Raw genomic sequence first — 20457 nt, 5'->3', positions numbered from 1 at the left:
AAAAATCTGTGGATAAGTGGGCCCGTACAGTTCAAACCTGGGTTGTTCAAGGATTAACTCTACATAGACTCTCAAAGAAAGCCAATTCCTTTGGAATTTTGTCATCAAATGTTTGAGGATCAAATGTGCCAAACAGCAATATATGTTTTTCTTAATGAATGCATTGCTAGCAAGGGCTAGTTGGCAGAAGTAATAACTGGTAGAATTTTGCTTGTTGGCAATGGACTCAGGTACCCGATTCATAACAGATGCAAATGCTGAATGTTAGCTAGAAGGTTGTGAAAGTAAAGAAGTAACATTTTTCTGTCCGTGCTCACCAGCAGGGCAAAAGTTGGAGGCCTTGGGCCCCCGGGGGAAGTTCTAGAGAGGACTTTGGACTTTAGCTGCACATGGAGCTTGAGTTGGCCTAGACCCCCAAGGAACAGAGGACGCCAGCTGAACTCCAGGTATGCTTGGTTTCTACAGAATAGGCAGAAGTACACTGAAGTCACTGCCGAGTGCAGCATTGGCATGGGTTGGAGGGCCTGAGTGAGGTCCTGTGGGGTACTGGGCAAGCGCTTGAACTCTGGTTCTGCTACTGACCTTGGGCAAACACCTTCACCCCTGCAAGCAACAATCCGCTCCTACATTAAGTGAAGAAATCAGCTATCCGCAATTCATGTGACTTGCATGAGGGCTCAGTGCAATAAGCTGTGTAAAATTTCTAGCGTGGTTTCTGATATGTGAACAATGTAACTATCATCATCATTATTATTGCTATTATTATATCAAGCTTCTCTTTATAAGAGAGGTCAGTCCTAGTTTTTTTTTTTTTAATTTTAGTGAAAAATGAAGACAATTTTTGCATAAAGGTTTTAAATGCTCACAATAACATCTCTTCTAGTCCTTATTCATATCCGCTCCCACCATTTCACTTGACTTTCTCCTCTTTGCCATGCTTTGGGATGACACCAGATTAATTTTTTTTTTCAGAAGGATGAAAAATTTCTTCAGAAAGTATCCTCACTCTTTGCCCTCTACTTGCTACCACTGTAAACACACACACACACACACACACACTCTCTCTCTCTCTCTCATTCCTCTCTTTTTTCCTGTAGTAAGAGAATCAAATCCAGGCCTCCTGCCTGGAACTGCAGAACATTACCATCAGGCTGGTCCATTAAATATCATTTGAAAGTCAATTTTATCCCAGAGTGGTAAGTAGTATGCGTGCTTATGTCTTCATCTACCTTAATTAGGAAAAGCAATTTGCTGCACATTTCTTAAAAAAAGAAAAAAAAAAGCTGATCAAATTTGAGCTCCTGATAGATTGAAACACAGCGTATGTTGTGGTGGTGGTACAAAGATGTGAAACCACTTCCCACATCTAAATTATGGCTTGGTCTAAAAACAGTCCAGCCTTATGACTCGCATGTTTCCTAAGTAACTTGTACAATTGCCCGTAATTATGGAAATAGGGGCTGTCTCCTGAAAGGCAGCCCCTCCTCATTTTGTTTCTCGACCCAGAATAGAAAACTCCATTTTGAGTCTATCACTGGAGATGTTTCCATCCCATCATATTTTCTGTGATTCTGTACCATTAACAATCTCAAGACCATTTTCGCACATCTCCTTTTACCAAAATGGTTGGAGCGTCTGAGAAAGTACAGCTCCGTTGAATGTAGGTGCCTGCTTTTCTAATTTCTTTTAACTAGGCCGGACCAATTTTAACTCCCATGGGTGCCTCTGAATTGAGTCCTCCTGAGACATTAGTGGGGTGCCAATGGCAACTGCGCTGGCCCTCAGAAGCCCTGGGAGTGTCTGGTAGGCTGCAGAGGTAAGCCCTTTGGAAGTGGTTGTGTATGAGGGACTAAGGAGACTCTTGAGAGTCCCTAAGAGAAGGATGAGCCAGGCCTAAGGAGCTCCCAGTAAGAGAGCTCTGCACTTTAGAAGAAGGTGTGATAGTGAGTATCTGTCCTGTGGTCTGTGGCACTCAAAGCAGACTCCTGTGTACCTGTAAACTCGGGTCTGGGTCTTGGTAAGACATGAGCTGTCATTCTTTCTTACCACCACCCTCCCCCCTGCCCTATTATTCCATTTGCCATACAGCAGCCAGATAGCTATTTTCAAATCATGTATCAGATCATGCCCTCCTCTGCTTGAAAACCTTCCATGGCTTTCCACCCTGCAGAGTGGTAAATAAAACTCTCCTGAGAGCCTACAGGATCCTACCCAAGCAGCTTCTGCCTGCTTCTCCCATCTCATTTTGTAATTCTCTTCCCTTTGTTTATTTCAGCCACGTGGCCTTCTTTCTCATCCTGAGCCAGGTCCAGTCTTACCCTACTGCCTTTATATCTGCTGTTCCTCTGTCCTCAATACTGTTCCCTGGAAGACATCTTGTCATCCTCTCGCTCTCAATTTAATTCACCTCCTTAAATCATCCTTTTCTGACCTCCCCTGTCTAAAGTGGATACACTTCTCATGCCTCATAAAACTCTCTCACATCCCCCTTTCTATTTTATTCCTAGCCCTTATCCCAGGCTGACATGATCTTATTTGGTTGCTAGTTTATTGTCTCTTCCCTCTTAAGGACAGGGTTTGTCTTAGTTTGCTTCCCTTTCAAAGGCAAAGCCTGAGACAAGTGTTTGGTGCAGGTACTTTATTTTGGAAGACAGACATCTTCCAAATATTGTAGTAATAAAAAGGTTTAATATAGGAATCAGAACTTGCACAAATATAAGTAGATGTAAGGGAATGAAGATCAGGAAGACTGAGGCTACAAGGTCAAGGAAACACTGTTGATCTCAGCCTGGAGCAAAGCACTGTAATGGCTGTTTCTTAAAGGTTTTCTGGGGAATTGTATCATACCTGGCTCCTATAAATTCCTGTAAGTAATAGCCTTTTCTCATTTCTTCCTTTCCAATCTCACTTTGGTTTTTCTTATTGGCAAATTCTAACCTGTGCCCAGGCAGGTAAAATGGGTTGAAACCTATGTGGAACTGTTCACTGTAGCCATGGCTGGGATCAGCAATGAAGCTGAATGGATAAAAGGTACCTGACATTGGAAGTTCCCAGTCTTTTTATTTCTCTGTCCCAGACCCTAGAATATGCCTAGTACATCAAAGATACTCAATAATTGCTTCGTGAGTGACTGCTTTGCAAAAGGGCTATAAGGAAAAACTAACAGAGTTGTGATACTCAATTTGGGAGCCCAGCAGCACACAAACCACATTGTTATGGGATCTGACTAGTAGAGGATACTTCAAAAATCTGAGTGCATTTTCTATCGATTCGTCAGGACAGCTGGGCTCTGCCAGCATCTCAGGTTTTCAGGGTTTAACGGGGATGCTCAGTGGGAGGTAATAGAAAAACAATATGGCTCCCGCTAAGGAGTAGTGGATAGACACTGAGATATCTGAGCAAAGCTGTCCAGGAGCACATGTGAGACACCCTGGGACCTCCTAGAACTACTATAGATAAGGGCAGGACTGAGTGAAACCTTTGCTATTATTTGCGATATAAATCCATTAGTACCACTGACTTGGCTGCGGGGAACTCACATAACAATATCTGTAAGAAAACGTGTCATGAACAAAGCACCCAAGGATGAGGCACATCGCTTAAACGTTCAGAAACTCCTAGAATAGGTTGGCTACCCATGGGATTCCATTAGCCAGTGAGAAATTGTACTGGCCAGGAGGAGGAAGGAGGATATGAATTTGTTTTAATAGTGTCATTCCTGTGTCTGTTGATAGTGTGGCCATGGAAGTCAGCGTGAGTCCATAGGCCTAGGGACTGGAGGAAATTAAGTGGTGGAGAGATGAATTAGAATTTAAATCAAACAAGCAAACCAAAGCACGGGTGGTGTACAGGGCAGTGCATTAAAAACCCCTATACCTCTACTCAGTCAGTATGAGCCTGCTGAGGTCTGGGGATTAGCTGATGAGATAGATGAGTGCTGGTCCATGAATTCAATAATGGAAATAGTTGCTGTCCCAGAAGGCAATAAGATAAGATTTTTTTTAAATAAATATCTATGTAGCATATAGGTGGTCTAATTCTCAGCTTTTATTTGAGTCTTTCTGGGCATGAAGACTGGTCTTCATGGCTTTGAATAGGCTGCTTTTATGTTCATTCATTCAACCAATATTTATTGAGCTCTTACTACATGCTGAGCAATGAACTAAGCGCTAGGGATGTAAGCCAACAAAATGAAACACATTACACATTTATCCAAAAGAAATGAAAGGGTACATCCACACAAAGACCAGTATGCAAATGATCACTGTGGCTTTATCCATAATGGAAAAAAATGACCCAAAGGTCCATCACAATTGGAGAACAGATCAACGAGGACTCCATATGAGGAGTGCTACTCAGCAATAAACTGGAATAAACTACTGATACATGCAGCCATATGGGTGAATCTCAGGAGGTCTGATGCTAAGAGAAAGGAGGTGACCATGAAAGGCTACATCCTGTATGATGTCATTTACAGCATATCATCCCATCCTGGAAGAGGCATATTCTAGGCACAGAAAGCAGATCTGTGGCTACCAGCATCTGTAGGGTTCTGACTGCAAAGGGGCACAAAGAGAATTGGGGGGGGGTATTGGCATGTTTTATGTCTTCATTGTAGTGGTGGCTCTCTGATTGAATACATTTGTCAAATTCATTGAATTCTACCCTTGAAAAGGCTAGATATTATTAAATCGTACCTTTAAAAACTTGACTTTAAAAAACAACGAAAGCTCAGGGGTGCCTGGGTGGCCCAGTTGCTTAAGCATCTGTCTTTGGCTCAGGTCCTGATCTCAGGGTCCTGGGATCAAGCCCTGTGTTGGGCTCTTTGCTTGGTGGGGAGCCTGCTTCTCTCTCTCTCTGTGTCCCTGCCCCACTTGTGCTCTCTCTCTCTCTCTCAAATAAATAAATAAAAATTTAAAACATAGCAAAAGAAAACAAAAAAACCAAAAGCCTCAGCTCATATCCTAGTGGGGCAGCAGATATTAATGAACACATTTAAAAGATGGTGCCTACAACATTTTCCGTCAGCCCTCCTCTGATTTCACCTGCTGCTCCAGGGGACAGTTCCCTGTAAACTCACATTCCTCCCATGTCACAGCCTCTCTTCTCAAATGTGCACTTCACGTTTTCTTTTCTTTTCTTTCTCTCTCTCTCTCTCTCTTTCTCTCTTTCTTTCTTTCTTTACTTTCTTCTTTTCTTCTCTGGAGTTTCTCCAATACCTTGGGATTGTTCAGCCCTCAAGCAAGTCCCCTGGCTGTGTGGGGGAGTTAACGATCAGGGGTAAACTCAGTGCTTTGGGCCAAAAATTCTGGGAGGCACTCTGTGCACTTCTCAGGGGGTCCCAGTGAAACTGAACACAAATGACCCCAGCTCACAGTGGCCTGAGTGACAACCTTGATAAAGCACTTTTATATTGACCTTTCCTTCTCTTCCATGTCTTGCTGTCCCTGTCATCTCACTCCTACTTCATGCGATTGCTTCCCAAAACTACTTGTGCTGGAGCCCTTGTCTTAGGCTCTGCTTTTGAGGGAACCAAAGTAAGACAGCATATAATGTCAGATTATATGAAGCAAGATAAATCAAAAAGAGGGATGAGGAGACAGGAATCCTATTGCAGATAAGGTTAAGAGAGAGTTCTATGATGTGGGGACCTCTGAGCAGACATCTGAACCCAACAAGGGAATGAGCCATATGACTATTTAGGGGAAGAGAATTTGGGCCTGGGGAAACAGTAAGCCTAAATATGGAATATTCTAGAAATGGCAAGGAGTTCACTGTAGCTGGAGCTAAGTGTACAAAAGATGAGGACCTAGAGGTAGTAGGGAAGGCCATGTAGGATCATGTAGGCTGCATAGAGGACTGTGGGTTTCATTCTAAATGAGCTAAGAGACCACTGGAGGATTTTGAGCAGAGGAATGAAACGATCTGAATTATGTCTTTAAAAAGATAACTCTGGCTTTATGCTGAGATGAGACTGTAAGGGTCAATGGTGGAAATAGGGAGAACAACCAGGAGCCTTTTGCAGCCAGACAACTAAGAAAAATGATGGCAGATGGATTTCTTATGGTAGTGGTGATTTCTGTTGAGGAGTGGTTGGATTCTGGATATATTTTGCAGGTATAACTAACAGGATTTACAGATGGATTGAATGTATATATAAGATAAAGGGGAAGATGTGGGGTTGACACCAAGAATTTTGTCCTGAGATATTTGAAGAATGATGTTACTTACCGCCTTGGGGAAGACCTCAGGGGGAGCAAGTTTGGGTGAGGGGAAGGGAGATTCTGGTTTAAGGTAGGTTAAGTCTGAGAAGCCTAATCAACATTCAAGTAGAGATGTTGAGAAAACAATGGGACATCCAAGCCTGGAGTTCCGGAAGTTGTCAAGGCTAGAGATTTAAATTTGGGAGTGGTCAGCAAGTAGATGATGCTTAAGGTCCTGAGATTCAAAATGAGAGCACCTAGGGAGTTAGTGTAGACAGAGAAAAGAGGAAGTTCAAGCATTGAATGCCTGTTTACTCCAACATTTAGAGGTCAGGAAGATGAATTGTAACCAGCAAAAGAGACAGAAAGAACATCAAGAAAGATAGGAATAGATCCAAGACGGTGTAGTATCTCCAAGACTCAGAGAAGAAACTGTTTCCAGAAGAAGAGTGCTGATAGGTCAAGTTAGGCTGAGGTCCAAGAATTTGTCTTGGACTTACTTGCGGGCATCACTAGTGACTCTGAAAAAGAGCAGTTTCAGTGGGATGCTGAGGATGAAAGCCTTGCTAGAACAAGCTCAATAGGGAGAGAGAGAAAGAGAAAGAGAGACAGAGAGACAGAGAGAGACAGAGAAAAGGGAAGAGGTACAGAGAACAAGTGGAAAGAACATGAGTTTTGCTGTAGGTGGGGAGTGTAGAAATGAGGCAGTGCCTGGAAAAGGATATAGGGTCAAAGGAGCGCTTCTGGGTTCTGTTTAGATTCCTGACATCCAAGGAGGCTTGTGTGCAGATGGGGGTGCTCTAGTTGGGTGGCTAAATTCATGATGCAGGAGGGGGCAGGAGGCAAGTCTTGAGCAAGCTGGAGCTGGGGCATCCAGTGCACATACCTTTCATTTTGGCTTTAGGCAGGAGCATGGACAGCTTGTCTACCATGACGGGAGAGAAGTTTGAGGATCTGATCACAGTTGCAGGGAGGCTGGGAAATTGGGTACAGGTTCTGGAAGTGGACTTCTGATTACTTCTATTTTCACCACAAAATGGGCAAGACCATCAAGCCAAGAGTGAAAACATAAAGGGGAGTTTTGCAGGTTTGAGGAGAGATGAGAAAGAGTGACCTCATTGCTGCAGAGGGTAGCATAGACTGAGTAGGAAAATGTCAAAGGATGCCAGCAGCCTTCCAGACCTACTTGGAATTCATGGTCATGAATGGAAGGTAAGAGCAGCTCCTTGTGTGCGGGGGCCAGGGAAGTGGGGAGGTGGATTTAGCTAGCCTTGGGGTGCAAAGGCAGGACAGATGGGGAAGGGACTGGGATAGCTGAAGTGGAGAGAAACGGAGTGGGAGTTAGGATAGGATCAAAGCAGGTGAGGAGGGACATGAGGCTACAGAATATTGATGGGAATGAAGAGCTACCAGGATCAGTGGATAACTCCCAGCGAGATCCAAAAATTGCTGGAGTGGAGGGATTAGAGAGGGTGATGTGGGAGATTGGGAGGTGCGAGATGGAGAGTGGGACACTTAACATTGGGATTATGTTAGGAACACAGCTATTGGTAATGATTACATCTAGGGTGTGACAGGTCTAGGCATCTGGCATAGGAGAGAGACACAACTGGGAGAGGAGAAAAGGTCAAAGATCTGAGAAGCTAGAGTTGGAAGGACTATCTATGTTGGATATTGAAATCACCAAGAATATTGCTCATGGCAGTGGTAGAGAGGCAAGCGAGCCAGGTGATAACATACTCAAGACATGAGAGGGGGGGTGACTGTGTGACATGTAACTCAGAGACAGCCTAAAGGCATTTTTCATATTCTACCTGCACTGCTCACTTTTCCATGCATAGTTCTTGTTCAATTTCCCCTGACCCTCTTCCCCACTAAGGATGGGAAAGGAAAGCCCATGTTGTTACTGTTCTTGTAGCTAAGCTGGTACTTAGCCTAAAGATACCGTTTACTCGACTGACAGAGAGAGCAAGATCTGCTTTCCCTAGGCCTCTTCTAGAATACCTGAGATGCCAGGTGGGTGTCCAGATGTGTTTCAGCCCTGGTAGCACCTGCCCTTGTAAGGACAGCACAACGAAGTCAACTTCCCGCCACCAGTCATGCTCAGTGTTCTGTCAAGGTGGGTGTCCAAGTTGAGGACATAGTTTCTTCAACTCTACACCTGCCTGGACCAAAGGTTGGGCCTGAGGGGAACTGGAGGCAGTCAACATTGTTTCTGATGCTTCTTCCTTTCACTACATGCCAATCGTGGCACCCAGGTCCCCACACCTGGTTTCTGATCACTGTGTCACCTGGTTTAATTCCTGCTCAGGCAGTGCATTTCGAACTGACATCAGTTACCATTCCACCGGGGAACTACAAAAAGTCAAGTCCTGGTCTTTGCCATAATGAGTTATGCCAGAACCCTTGAGGGTAAGGCCCCAGGAATCAGCATTTCCAGTGATTTTCAGGCCCTTTCAGCAGCTCCAGTTTGAGAAGTGTTGCACTAAAGCAGTGCTTGGCAAGTACGGACTTTTCCAGGTGCTTTTCCGGTGACTTCTTTAATGGGAGACAACTCTCCAGTCCAAAGGAGCAGATTGCTAATGGTAGAATTTGGGATGCCTGTCAGGATCCTAGTAAGAAGCAGAGGGCTGGTGGGCAGCTATCCAATTTTGCCAGTCAAGATAAAGAAGGAAATGCTACCAGGTATAGTCAGAGTTTCATGGTCTCATGGTTCTCAACATCGTGTGGTCTCCAGAGCAGCTGTGGTGGGATCACCTGAAACTTATGAGAAATTCAGATTCTCAGGCCTCACTCCATGCTTGTTGAATCAGAAACTCTGGGAGTGGGGCTATCTGAAGTTTTTCCAAACCTGACAGGCGATTGTGATGCCCACTCCCATTTGAGAAGCACTCTTCTTCCAAGCTGTGAGCCCAAGCCATGGAGTGCCCCTTCCCGTGTGACTCAACTCAATGTAGGCTGACCTCATTCACTCTCTGGATCCAATATGGCTTCCTGCATCTGGTGCTCTGGGGTGTTTTGAGTGTGAGAGGCGCTTTGTTCTGATGACCTATGCCAACGTACGTGGCGGCAATGATGTCCCTGTGTTCTCTGCTACCACCCTGAGGACAGTGGAACAAAGATCTTTGCATAGGGGATAGCTCTTCCTCTCCTGCAAGTGCCCTAAACTCTCATCACTGGGTGGTCACCCCATGTTTGTTCTCAAAGTAGGTCTTGGGTAATACCTTCCGATGTATCTATATAGCAAATTATTCATTTTGACAGAGGTTGGGGGGGTTGCCTTCTGATGAGCTTTGTGAATGCTTACCTCTTGGTTTGGATTTCAGTGCTAAAGTTCATGCACTAATACCTCCCAGGTATTGTCTGGGTTTTCCTGCCACAGCCGTCCTTTCCTTAAAGAATGTCGTTAATTGAAACAGACTCTTTAAGGAACACAGAAGGTAGGAGTGTCCATCTTAAGCAAAGTCACACACAAATGATGTGGAATTACTTCCCTCACTGCCTCTTTCATTAGCCCAGAAAATAAGGGTTCGATTGAATTATACAGGAGTCTTACATTGGCTGTTGATTATTTTTAAACTTGGTCTATTATTTAAGAGTAATAGAGATTGTACAGTTTTATATGATCTGATTATTATTCAGATTTGAAAGTCATTCACATCAAATTAAAATTCCTTTGGGCCCTTTAAAATGCCTTAAATTAAAGTTTATGATTTAATAACTAAAGGGTACAGAGGGAATGCGAACTGACTTTCTGAATCTTCAGTGATATGGAAATTTCCAGAAGATTCACAGTCTCTCCAAATTAACATTTCTTCTATTTAGCAGACACGGTGGCGATGCGGGGAGGATCCAGGACTGTGAGCCAAGATACCTGGGTTTCAGGGTAGGCTTTGCTGAAAGTGAATTAGTGCAGAGAAAAGACCTGGAATGCTTGGTCACCGTCCTTGAAGGACTTAGAAAAACCAGAGTGCAAACATAGAGGGAAAAGAGGGGAAAAATTGGTGTGGAAAAGGCTGATAGTACCAAACAAATCACAGTTAACACAGACTGCTGTACTAAGGCAAATGATGTCTAAGTCGAGGGCAAAGAACTTCTTCTTTTTCCTTCCTGCTCCTCCTCCCTCTTTCCACCCTTCCACGCTCCTTACTCCCCTGTTCTTCTATCAAGCAACCCACATAACAGCAAGCGTTCACTAAACATCTGCTGGTCCCACACTTATGGGAAGTACCATCTCCCTTTAGACCAGCGCCAGAGGGATGCCTGCCCTGAGTCCTAGTCCTTTAGACTCTTCCTGCTCAAAGTGTGGTCTATGGACCAGCAACATCAGCATCACCTGGCGCTTGTTAGAAGTGAGAACGTTTGGGGACTCCTGGGTGGCCCAGTCGGTTAAGCATCTGCCTTCAGCTTGAGTCATCATCTCAGGGTCCTGGGATCGAACCCTGCATAGAGCTCTCTGCATTTTCGCTAACCCCGCAGGTGATTCTGGTGTGCATTAAAGTTTGAGAAACACTGTTTCTGAAATTCTCTCTTCTGGCTCCTCCCCTCTCCCTCAGGCAAGATCCTGAAGGGCCAGTGGATGTGCCCACTCAGGACTTGTCCTCCCAGAACACTCTGGATTTGTGGACTCCTGAATTCCCTGCTCAAAAGTCCCAGAGCCTGCTTCCAGGGCACCCTCCCCCACCCCCTGAGGGTTGACTGCCCGGCCAGGCCTGTATGTGTTGCTCTAGGCTGGAGGGCCCGGCAGGTGTGGCTGTTCAGTAGGTGGAAATGAGGAGGTCCGTAGAAGAAGCTTGGTGAGGCAGCCGAAGCACCCACATCCACGTACCCACACTGCGGGTGGGAAAAGCAGGGTGGCGGGGTGGCTAAATGCCAGCTCTCTCTGCACCCCCAAATTCCACTGTGGCACTCTAATGAGCCCTAAATTCGGGATTCACAGCTGGCCTTCCAAGTTGTTAAGACGGTTTGTCAAGATAGGAGGAAAGAAGCTTTTCAATGTAAACATTTGTTAGCTTGGTATATAACTTTCAAACACTCAGCCATATGGTGCGTGGACCTCCATTTGTATGCTCGGCTCAGTCCGGCAGGTGTTAGGGGCGAGCCTCCTGGTGATGGGGTGAGGGGACATTTGAGGTTTTCCAGAGCACTGTGCCCCCCTTGTCTTCTGGGGACAAAGTTAGAGCGGTACATCTGCTTAGCTCTCTTCCTCAAGCTGCATTCCTTGGTGCATTTCTAGACTCTTCCTAAACCTGGAAGCCTTCTAGTTAGGGGATTTTCTTTAAGATTTCCTTGGGAGCTATGTGCTCATCATTTAATCACACTTTCCTCTGGCCTCTCTCCAATTTCTCTCTCCCTCTCTCTTTTTAAAGAAGTAAATCCAACACCTTTGTCTGGCATTGGGTATCCTGACGTTGGTTCATCACAGTTCCTTAGAAAAACAACTCCCCAGATCACAACAAATTAATGGAAAATAAAGATCGAATGGCCCTATTTACGTATAGTAGAGATAGCCCAGACATCTCCCGTGCGTGCCCAACCCTTCCACACATCCTGGGAGACAGTTAAGGGGTTACTAAACTTTGGGGAGTACAGGGGGGGCAGGTTCCACATTTCAGCAATTTTAAAATCCCCCGCCCAAAGTAAGAATGTCTCATATGGATAATGGAAGGACAAGAGTGTGGTTGGCAGCTTTATTTTCCCTCTCAAGATGTCTCAGAAAATAACCCTGAGTTTGGCAATGGACTGTGTCTTAGGTTCAATGAGATGTGCTCTTTTTAGGTTCAAGCTTGTAACAGAAGTAGCATTTTCTCAAAAGCACCTGCCAAGGGCGGGAGAGAAGGTACTAGTCCTCTAATCTAGCACCTACCTTTCGGGGCCCCATCCCCTCCCTTCTTTTTTCCTAAGGGCGGGGCCACACGGATCTGAATTTTTAGCAAACACCCCAGTGATTGTGATGCTGGTAGGTGGCAGGCTATACTTGGAGAAATCTTGGTGTGGAAAGACGGTGGCCTTACTGTCCCTAGGTGGCCCAGTTCCATTTATATCCTGGGTCAAGCCTGTCAATTAACTGTACTGACGCCAGTGACTCACGAGTGGCTTGGAGCTCATGAAATCCCTGCATTCAATTTAACAAACATTTATTAGGGCATCAGCTCTGCGCGGGGGAATATAATGGGCCCTGGGAACCCACCAAAGTATCAGCCACAGCTCTAATCATGAGGTGCTTGGACTCGTCTCTATTTACTTCGAGTCAGGACTGTCAGTCCTATAACTTAGGGATATCTGTTTTGTTTCCTGGGTAGAGTCCTGCGTCAGATTGGAAATAGGCACAGAACAGAATGCAGATGAATGACACAACATCTTTTTATTTTTTTCAGGGGCATTATTTATTTATTTGAGAGAGAGTGCCAGCATGTGCTGGGGGGTTGGGAAGGGGAGGCAGAGGGAGAAGCAGACTCCTGTCTAAGTGGGGAGTCCAACGTGGGGCTCTATCCAGGACCCTGAGATCATGACCTGTGCCAAGGGCAGACGCTTAACCCACTGAGCCACCCAAGCGTCCCTAAATGACGCCACATCTATTGAGCCAGAAGTACCCAACTTGATTATCTGTATTGTCTCCAAAATTCAGGGTAATCATTCAGCCTTGGCTTTTTGTTGTTGTTGTTGTAGTTCAGGTGTGGATTTTAGGTGTGAATTCCGTGTGAGGCTCGGTGATCGGGCACACTGGCGGACATGCCTGGACCGAGCAGAGCCATCAACCCACCTGCACGCTGTGGTTGAGGATTCTCTGACATAGTTCATTGTGGAAGTTTCGAGACTCTGAAGAAGAGTTTGTGAATTAAATGCCTTTTAGTCATAAGGTTTAATGAGACCACTTTTAAAATATATTTGGGGGAATTAATGGAATATCTATCTTCCTTTTTTTAAAAGATTTTATTTATTTATTTGATGGGGGGATGGGTGGGGAGAGAGAGAGACAGCACAAGCAGTGGAGCTGCAGGCAGAGGGAGAAGCCGGCCTCCTGCTCAGCAGGGAGCCCAATGTAGGACTGATCCCAGGATCCCAGGATTGTGACCTGGGCTGAAAGCAGACACTTAACTGACTGAGCCAGATAGGCGTTCCAAGGAATATCTATCTTCTTTTCAATGTCTCCCCCACCACACACACACACACACACACACACCCACACACACCAGTCCCCTGCTTCTATCTCAGAGAACACAAAGCTGTGTTTGTGATTTATTATCAACCTGAAGCTAATGATTAAAAACTCCTCCCAGGGTGAAGTCTGGGGAGGAGGAACTCCGCCCTTGCTCACTACAAAAGGGGGATGACTTTCTCATTTACAGAAATGTGCCTCAGGTTTGGAATATCTTCTGTCCTTGACTGAAAATGGCCTAAGCCCCCAATTCTCCACTCCCTACTTAACCTCCTGCTGCTTTTCTCACCTCTATTCACCACTCACAAGAGACCCAAGTGACCTCAAGTTGAAATTTGGGGCCCCCCGAAGCAGATGCCTGAAACTGGCGCCATCTTGTTTTGGAGATTGCAAGAAAAAAGGACCCTCAGCCCCTCCCACATGAACTCCCCCTCTCTCTTGACCTCTCTGGGAAACGCAGGCCCTCATCACACTTATCAGACTCTGCGGGATTTCAAGTGTGTGGGAGTGAAGGCTGTCCCACGGCTGGTGTTTCTTTGCTTTTTCCTTGACAGGGAGCACCATGGCTCCCAGGCTCTCCAGCCAGGAAGTCCCATCCTCAGGCTGCCTGGCTCAGCAAGGGAGCTGCCTGACTCAGGGACATGGGGTGGGGGTGGGGGGTGCCTAGTCTTCACTTGGCACCACAGGCAGCCTTTTCGAGTCCATACCTGCCAATAAGGCAGCCAAGAGGGTGGTTCAGTAAGTAGAGAAAAGGTGAAAACGCAGTAGTGAGCCAACTGTCCCCTTTTTCCTGCCCTTGATGACTTGCATTTTCTCCCAGACGGCTGCCATTCTGGTCCCCCAGCCACCGTTGAGATGAGATTAGAGCTTTGGCTAGAGCAATGTCTCTGCCAGTCAGAGGTGAGGAGAAATGAAAGGGGTGCTGGGGCTAAGTGCTGCCTCTCTAAGAAATCACTCAACCCTGGGGCCTGTGAGTGGAGGAGGGGTGTGGGACGGGGCGGGGGGAGGGGAGAGGGTCCCATCAAAATGACTCAAAGTCAACAAAAATCCAATTGACTTCATACTCCTTGCTTTCCCAGGCTGTGTATTATCTGCACACACACACACACACACACACACACACACACACACACACACACTTTCCAGGGGAGGACTTCTCTCTCAAATGCCCCTTGGTGATGGCCACTCAGACCCTACTTTAAATGCTTCCAGTGATGGACATCTCATTCCCTCACGAGGTGAGCTTGCTGGTCACAGTCCACTCGGCAGCATCTCAGGGATATTTGTAGGCTCGTGGGGAATATGTTTAGTTGTGAGCTCAGCCGACCCAGTCTCTCTGAGCACCACAGGCCTGGACCAGGAAGCCAGTGGCTTTTAAGATGAAATCAATGGTGAGTCTATGTGTCCTCCAGGGCTAAGGCTAGGGCCCTCGTGTGTTTCACGCCAATGACTGGATTGTGCCTCGAGTTCTGTTACAACCACTTTTGCTCAAAGTCGTGCTCTCCTGGTGTTTTGGGGGGCCCAACTAGCCTAGGTGGAGTCTTTAAGTACCTCTGAATAAGGAGGCATATTTTCACATGAAGGCACGGGGAAACCGCAGTCCCGGAAAGGAGGTTTAAGCTGGATTTTCCCAGAGAGGCTTGGATGCTCTAACACCATGCGCCATGATTTCTGTTGAATTTTCCTCAAGCATTTGGTCTGCTCTGTTCTTCCCTAGGCTTTCTCAGCTTTTTTACACTAATGGTTCTAAGGACATTTCTGTTGCAAGAACTTACTGGCTAAACGCTGTCAAAAAACCCAACTTCAACTCTCTTAAGGGACACTTAGAGAAAGTGCTGGTTCACATCCCAGAGAAATTCAGGGTACAGGCTGGCTTTATGGAAGGCTTGATTCGGAGACTTGGGACGGTCAGGGAGACCCATTTCTCTCAGACTGGAGATTCTGCCCCACTCTCCTCCAGCCTCTGGCTTGATTTTCAGATCTCACACAGTGTGTGTGTGTGTGGCAGGGAGGGGGGGCAGGACATAGGCAGTGGCTTCTCATTATATCCTCACTTCTAAGACTTGCTACTCCAATCAGAAGGAAGCTTGAGACTTGGACAGGAACTACCAGAACGTGACCCCTTCTCTCTTTCTGTTTTCTGCACCCTGTGTAAGGGGCGGAGCTCCACCTAGATCATTGGTGCTTAGGTTGGAAGGAGGGATCCATGCCTAAGCAGAAATCTGGAGTGTTGCTGGAAGAAGGAGGGTAAACAGATACCAGGAGGGAAAACCGAATGTGTCTGTACCATGGACCCCTATAGATTTTGCTCTCAGAGTCTTCTACCCCATCAGTGGGACTCATAGGTCCACAGAGTTAGGAACCAGCCAGCACTGGCAGCTGTGGCTTCAAACACAAGAAGGATAAATCAGGAGCCCTCTTGGAGTAGAACACCAAGAAGAGTTTTGCAGTCAGGGCCAACACAAGGAGGGCAACACAGGGAATCCTGCTGTGTATGGGGGGAGAGGAGGGGAATGGGGAGAATCGGAGGGCACCATGTATGAATGTGGCTTGGCCACAGGACCCTCCTAAACTATATACTACTACTACCTTGCAATAACGTACGTTGAGTATAATGCCAGACATTATCCAGGTACTTCAGAAGATCGCAGAGCTCGTAAGTGGCAGAAGTAGGATTCAAACTCCAATAGCACATAACCCCCATGTTATAGTGTCCCCGGTGAATACACAGAGAGGACAACACCCTCCTGGCTCTAGGGACAGGTACATGACTGAGGGAGCAGCTGAGCCATTCTCTAGAGCAGGCAGCCTAGAGACCATAGGAGAAGGACAGATGAATGGGAGAAGGAAACGCCATGTCTTCAGGACGGAGGTGTGAAGGGAGAACTGTGCCCAGGACAGCACCAGCAAGTGGCAGGGACGCTGTATTCTAGGAGGAGTGCAGGGAGCAGAGTAAGTCTGGGCTTTTGCCAAGCTAACCACTACCTTGTAGTGTGATGGGGACAGGGCACATCACCTCTCTGTGCCTCAGTTTCCTCTCCTGTGAAAGAAAGATGACTGTACTTTGTCTCCCCTGTTGTATACCATTATGGAGATTAGACAAAATAATGTAAGATAAAACACTTTGTACAGAGAACTCCCAGTCATAATTATGCTTTCTTTACGCACTTAAAAGCCTATTTGCAATAATTTACGGCATCGTCACTGAGGTAGTGTTATTAAAGAAAAGCCTGTTTTTCTAAAGAGTATCAGACAGTATCTTCTAGAAATAACTTCCATTTAAGAAATTACACGTTCAAGGTAGATGATTTACAAAACAAAAATGAATATGGGAAGAAAACAATAAAATCGCCCAGAAAAATCTACTTGGTATTTTCATTAATATTTTTTCCATTGGTTTTCTAGGCCTTTCTTGTAAGCTAATAGTGTTTCGATTTAATATTTTATCTTACACACACACACCGTCTTTACTCTTACAACCCACTTCTTTCCATTTAATTTATTATGAACATATTTCCTAGTCATTAATCTTACTACAATGATTTCTGATTTTTTTTTACCATGATCCATAGTAAAAGATATATTTATGTTGCTACTGAGTAAACACACATACACCTGTACGTATAACTATCCAATACCCCCCTTAGTATATATCGTGCACCCCGGTATTGTGTACTCTGTATTAGAATGAAATGGCATATAATAGAATACACTGTTTCATGATTCATTAGCAGATTACATGATCCACATAAGGATCACAATCCATAGTTTGAAAAGCACTTAAGCCATGACCTAAGTTTTATCAGATCGACAACAGCCCATTTATGGGCTATACCATAATTATTTCACAGATCTTCAAAGGTTGAACTTCTGTAATATTTCTAATATTTTTCCATTTATTCTTCTGTTTATTAAAATTTCCAAGAAATACGTATCGAGTGTGTACTAGGAATCCAGCAGGGACCTAGACAGATGAGGTCCCACGTTTTTGCTCTTACATTCTCTGGGGGCTGGAAGACCAGTGATCCGCATGTCCACAGAGCAAGAAACTCCAAGATAACGTGATGGGGAGTCACAAGGTGGGAGCTATCTTAGGTGATGGTCAGGAAAGTTCTTTCTGAGGGGTGGCATTTCAGCTAGTATTTCCATAATGAGAAGATATTGTTGAACTACTTCCTGAGAAGACTTGGGGTCAAGAAAATCTGGGGTGGGAAGAGAGTTAACAGAAAGGTCCTAAGGTGGTGGTCCAGAGCTTGGCCCATTTGAGGATCAGAAATATGCCCAGTGTGACCCTAGTACAGTGAGCCAGGTAGAAGAGTGACAGTCCTAGGACAGGAGTTTAGAAAGGTTGGGGCGGAGGTCAGATCATCCAGAACCTCTAACAACACAAACAGGCTCCAACTTTGCTTACACCCACAGGTATGTCCCAACGGAGAAGCTTACAAAGCCTCTTGAGCGGCAGCGGCTATGATCTGGGAACATTGGGTTGGCAGGGAGATTAAGAAGCAGGCATATTTTTCTGAAAGAAGACTTCTGTGCGAAGATCCAAGTTTTGTTGGAGGAGCAGGTCCCTGGCCCAGCACCTGGTTGTGTTGTAAACAGATCTTTCATGAGGGACTTTAAGGTCCCAAAAGATAGGGTCTTTGTCTAATCCCCTGCCATGTCCGCAGCACCCAGCACAATGCTTGACTCAGTAGGCGTTCGATAAATGTTTGTGAAGCAAACGAGCCAAAAAATGGACACCAACCCCAGCCTGTAGGCAAAGGACAGATGTAATTTGGGACAAATCTTAAGTACACATTCATGTTTTCTCAAATGTGACCCTCTATCCCCATGTGAACAAAGAGAAAGGCCTTCTATGTACCAAGGGGACAGTATTTCTCCAGCTTCTCTCTGGTGAAGTCGTAAATAATCTCTCAGAAGGCATGACTTATTTCACTTGGTCTTTTTTTTTTTTTTTTTTTAATGAAATGGCATGACAACTCACCAGCTGCTTTTTGCAATGAAAAAAGATAACACATCACGATTGCCAGAAACAGATGTTGAAGAGACCTAGAAATCTGATTTTTCCACATCAGGGACTCTGTTGTGTATTGAAATAAATGGACAGGGTTATTGGAAGCTAGACTATTGCTTCCTTTGCGGTTACTCACTCATTGTGTTGAGGAAGGGATAGTGGGGGACATCACTGGGGACAGGCCCTGGAGGAGGCATCAAAGGCAGACCTTGTCGGCCAGGGGTTCCTACGGCTTTGGGGCCAATTGGCTTCCATGTAACACAGCCCTCTCCTGCCCTCCTTACTGGCCATTATGATCAATCCATGTGCCCCAGCTGAATACAGATGGGCCTACAGAGACATCTCATTCCAGTGGTTCATGAATGCCTCTGTTGACTGCTTTCCCTTTTCTGAGTAAATGAGCACCTAGGCCCAGTGCTTTGGAATATAGAGAACATTCCAAAAACCAGCACAGGGCAGAATGTGAGGAATAAAGAGAGATCTCTGAAAAGCAACTTTATACCTCCCTCAGGAATCTGAACTTACAAGTGTGATCACCCAGTGAGAAGACTGCTTTAGTCTTCATTGAAATAATTTTCCTTCTGGGGGAAAAAAAAAAGACAGCCTGTCTATGGGAATTAGGTGGTGGGAGGCTTTCTTTCTCTCTCTCTATCTCTTTTAAAGATTTTATTTATTTGACAGACAGAGATCACAAGTAGGGAGAGAGGCAGGTGGTGGGGGTGGGGGGGAGAAGGCTTCCGGCGGAGCAGAGAGTCTGATGTGGGGCTCGATCCCAGGACCCTGGGACCATGGCCTGAGCTGAAGGCAGAGGCTTTAACCCACTGAGCCACCCAGGCGCCCCAGTGCTTTCTTTCTCTTCACAAAATTGTTTTCGATCAGGTTTTTAGCTTTTTATTGAGCTATATAGTATTCCTCCAGGAAGTACACAAATCACTAGTGTATGGTTTGGCGGATTTGCATTAAGTCAAGACACCCAGGAAACCAGCCCCTGGATCACAAAACGGAACATGACCATTGCTCTGTAAGACCCCTCCTGCCCCGTTTCAGGCACCTCCCACACCAAAGGTAACCACTGTATCGTCTCCTAACACAATATATCAGTTTTGTCTGGTTTTGAGCTTAATGTACAGGAATCTTGCCATATATGCTCATGTGGCTTCTTTTGTTCAACATCGTGTGTGTGAAGTCTCCCATAGTTTTCAATGTAGTTAGAGTTCTACGACTCCTACTGCCATAGGGTCATCTGTTGTGCAAGTCTACCCCAGTTTATTTTTTCCTTTCTACTTTTGATGGACATTTGGGTAACTTGCAGTGTTTGGTATCATAACAACACTGTTTTAAACCCGTCTTTTGGCGGATCTATGAACCCATTTCCATTGCTTTGCCCTTCCTACCCCCTGCCTTGGGTAACTCTCAACCTCGACCACTGAGACTACCTGAAAGTGTGCTTTGACAGGATTTCCCTTGGAAAAGTCTGTGCTCTGGAGCTGTCTTTCCTATTCTCCCTTAAGTTGGATCCTTTCTGTAGCCACAGACATGCAGACCGCTCAGCATCTGCTCAAGTATGAAATTAATCTTTACATAATGTTGGCTGGGATCGGGGTGGGGGAGAGGCGATGGGAGGAAACCCATTCGGGTTATTGAGATTTGTTTTTCAGGATGATAGTTTCAAAATGTCCCTGATTCCCTGGATGTTAAAGCTTACAGAAAGAATGAGGGAGGGCTGAACTTGCTTTATGAAAAGGAACATAAGCAGATGTTAAAGAGAGTTATGAGAATCAGTGTGGATTGCGATTGTGGTTGGATGGGGTGGTTTTGAATCTGGCTTTGTCACTTATAGTGTGGCATGGGGCAAATTACATGACATCTCTGTGCCTCAGTGGTCTCAACTGCCAGGTGGAGGTATTTGTACCATTGACCTCATGGGGTAGATTTGTAAGGACTCAACGAGGGAATACACATGAAGCACTTAGAACTCCCGACACACGGGGAGTGCTATGTGCCTGGTGATCATTTTAGTGCCTCTTATAAGTCTTGAGCCCTAGAAACTGTGCCTGAGCTGGAGATTCTTGTTCAAG

General features: G+C 45.6%; 1 long non-coding RNA gene across 3 annotated transcripts in view; it reads left to right on the top strand.

The window, feature by feature from the left end:
- Positions 1-20457, top strand: part of LOC309856565 — a 43143-nt gene that overhangs the window by 1723 nt on the left and 20963 nt on the right. For 2 of the 3 annotated variants that reach the window (XR_014307282.1, XR_014307283.1), the window contains exon 3: positions 321-446. This is a non-coding gene — a long non-coding RNA (uncharacterized lncRNA). Of the gene's footprint in view, positions 1-320; positions 447-1097; positions 1182-20457 lie in introns of those variants that run through there. The other variant, XR_014307284.1, reaches the window with a different exon arrangement.

Source organism: Mustela nivalis (genome assembly GCF_964662115.1).
Source record: "Mustela nivalis genome assembly, chromosome: X".
Classification (NCBI taxonomy): Eukaryota; Metazoa; Chordata; class Mammalia; order Carnivora; family Mustelidae; genus Mustela; species Mustela nivalis.
This window is presented reverse-complemented; position numbering and strand designations above follow the sequence as displayed.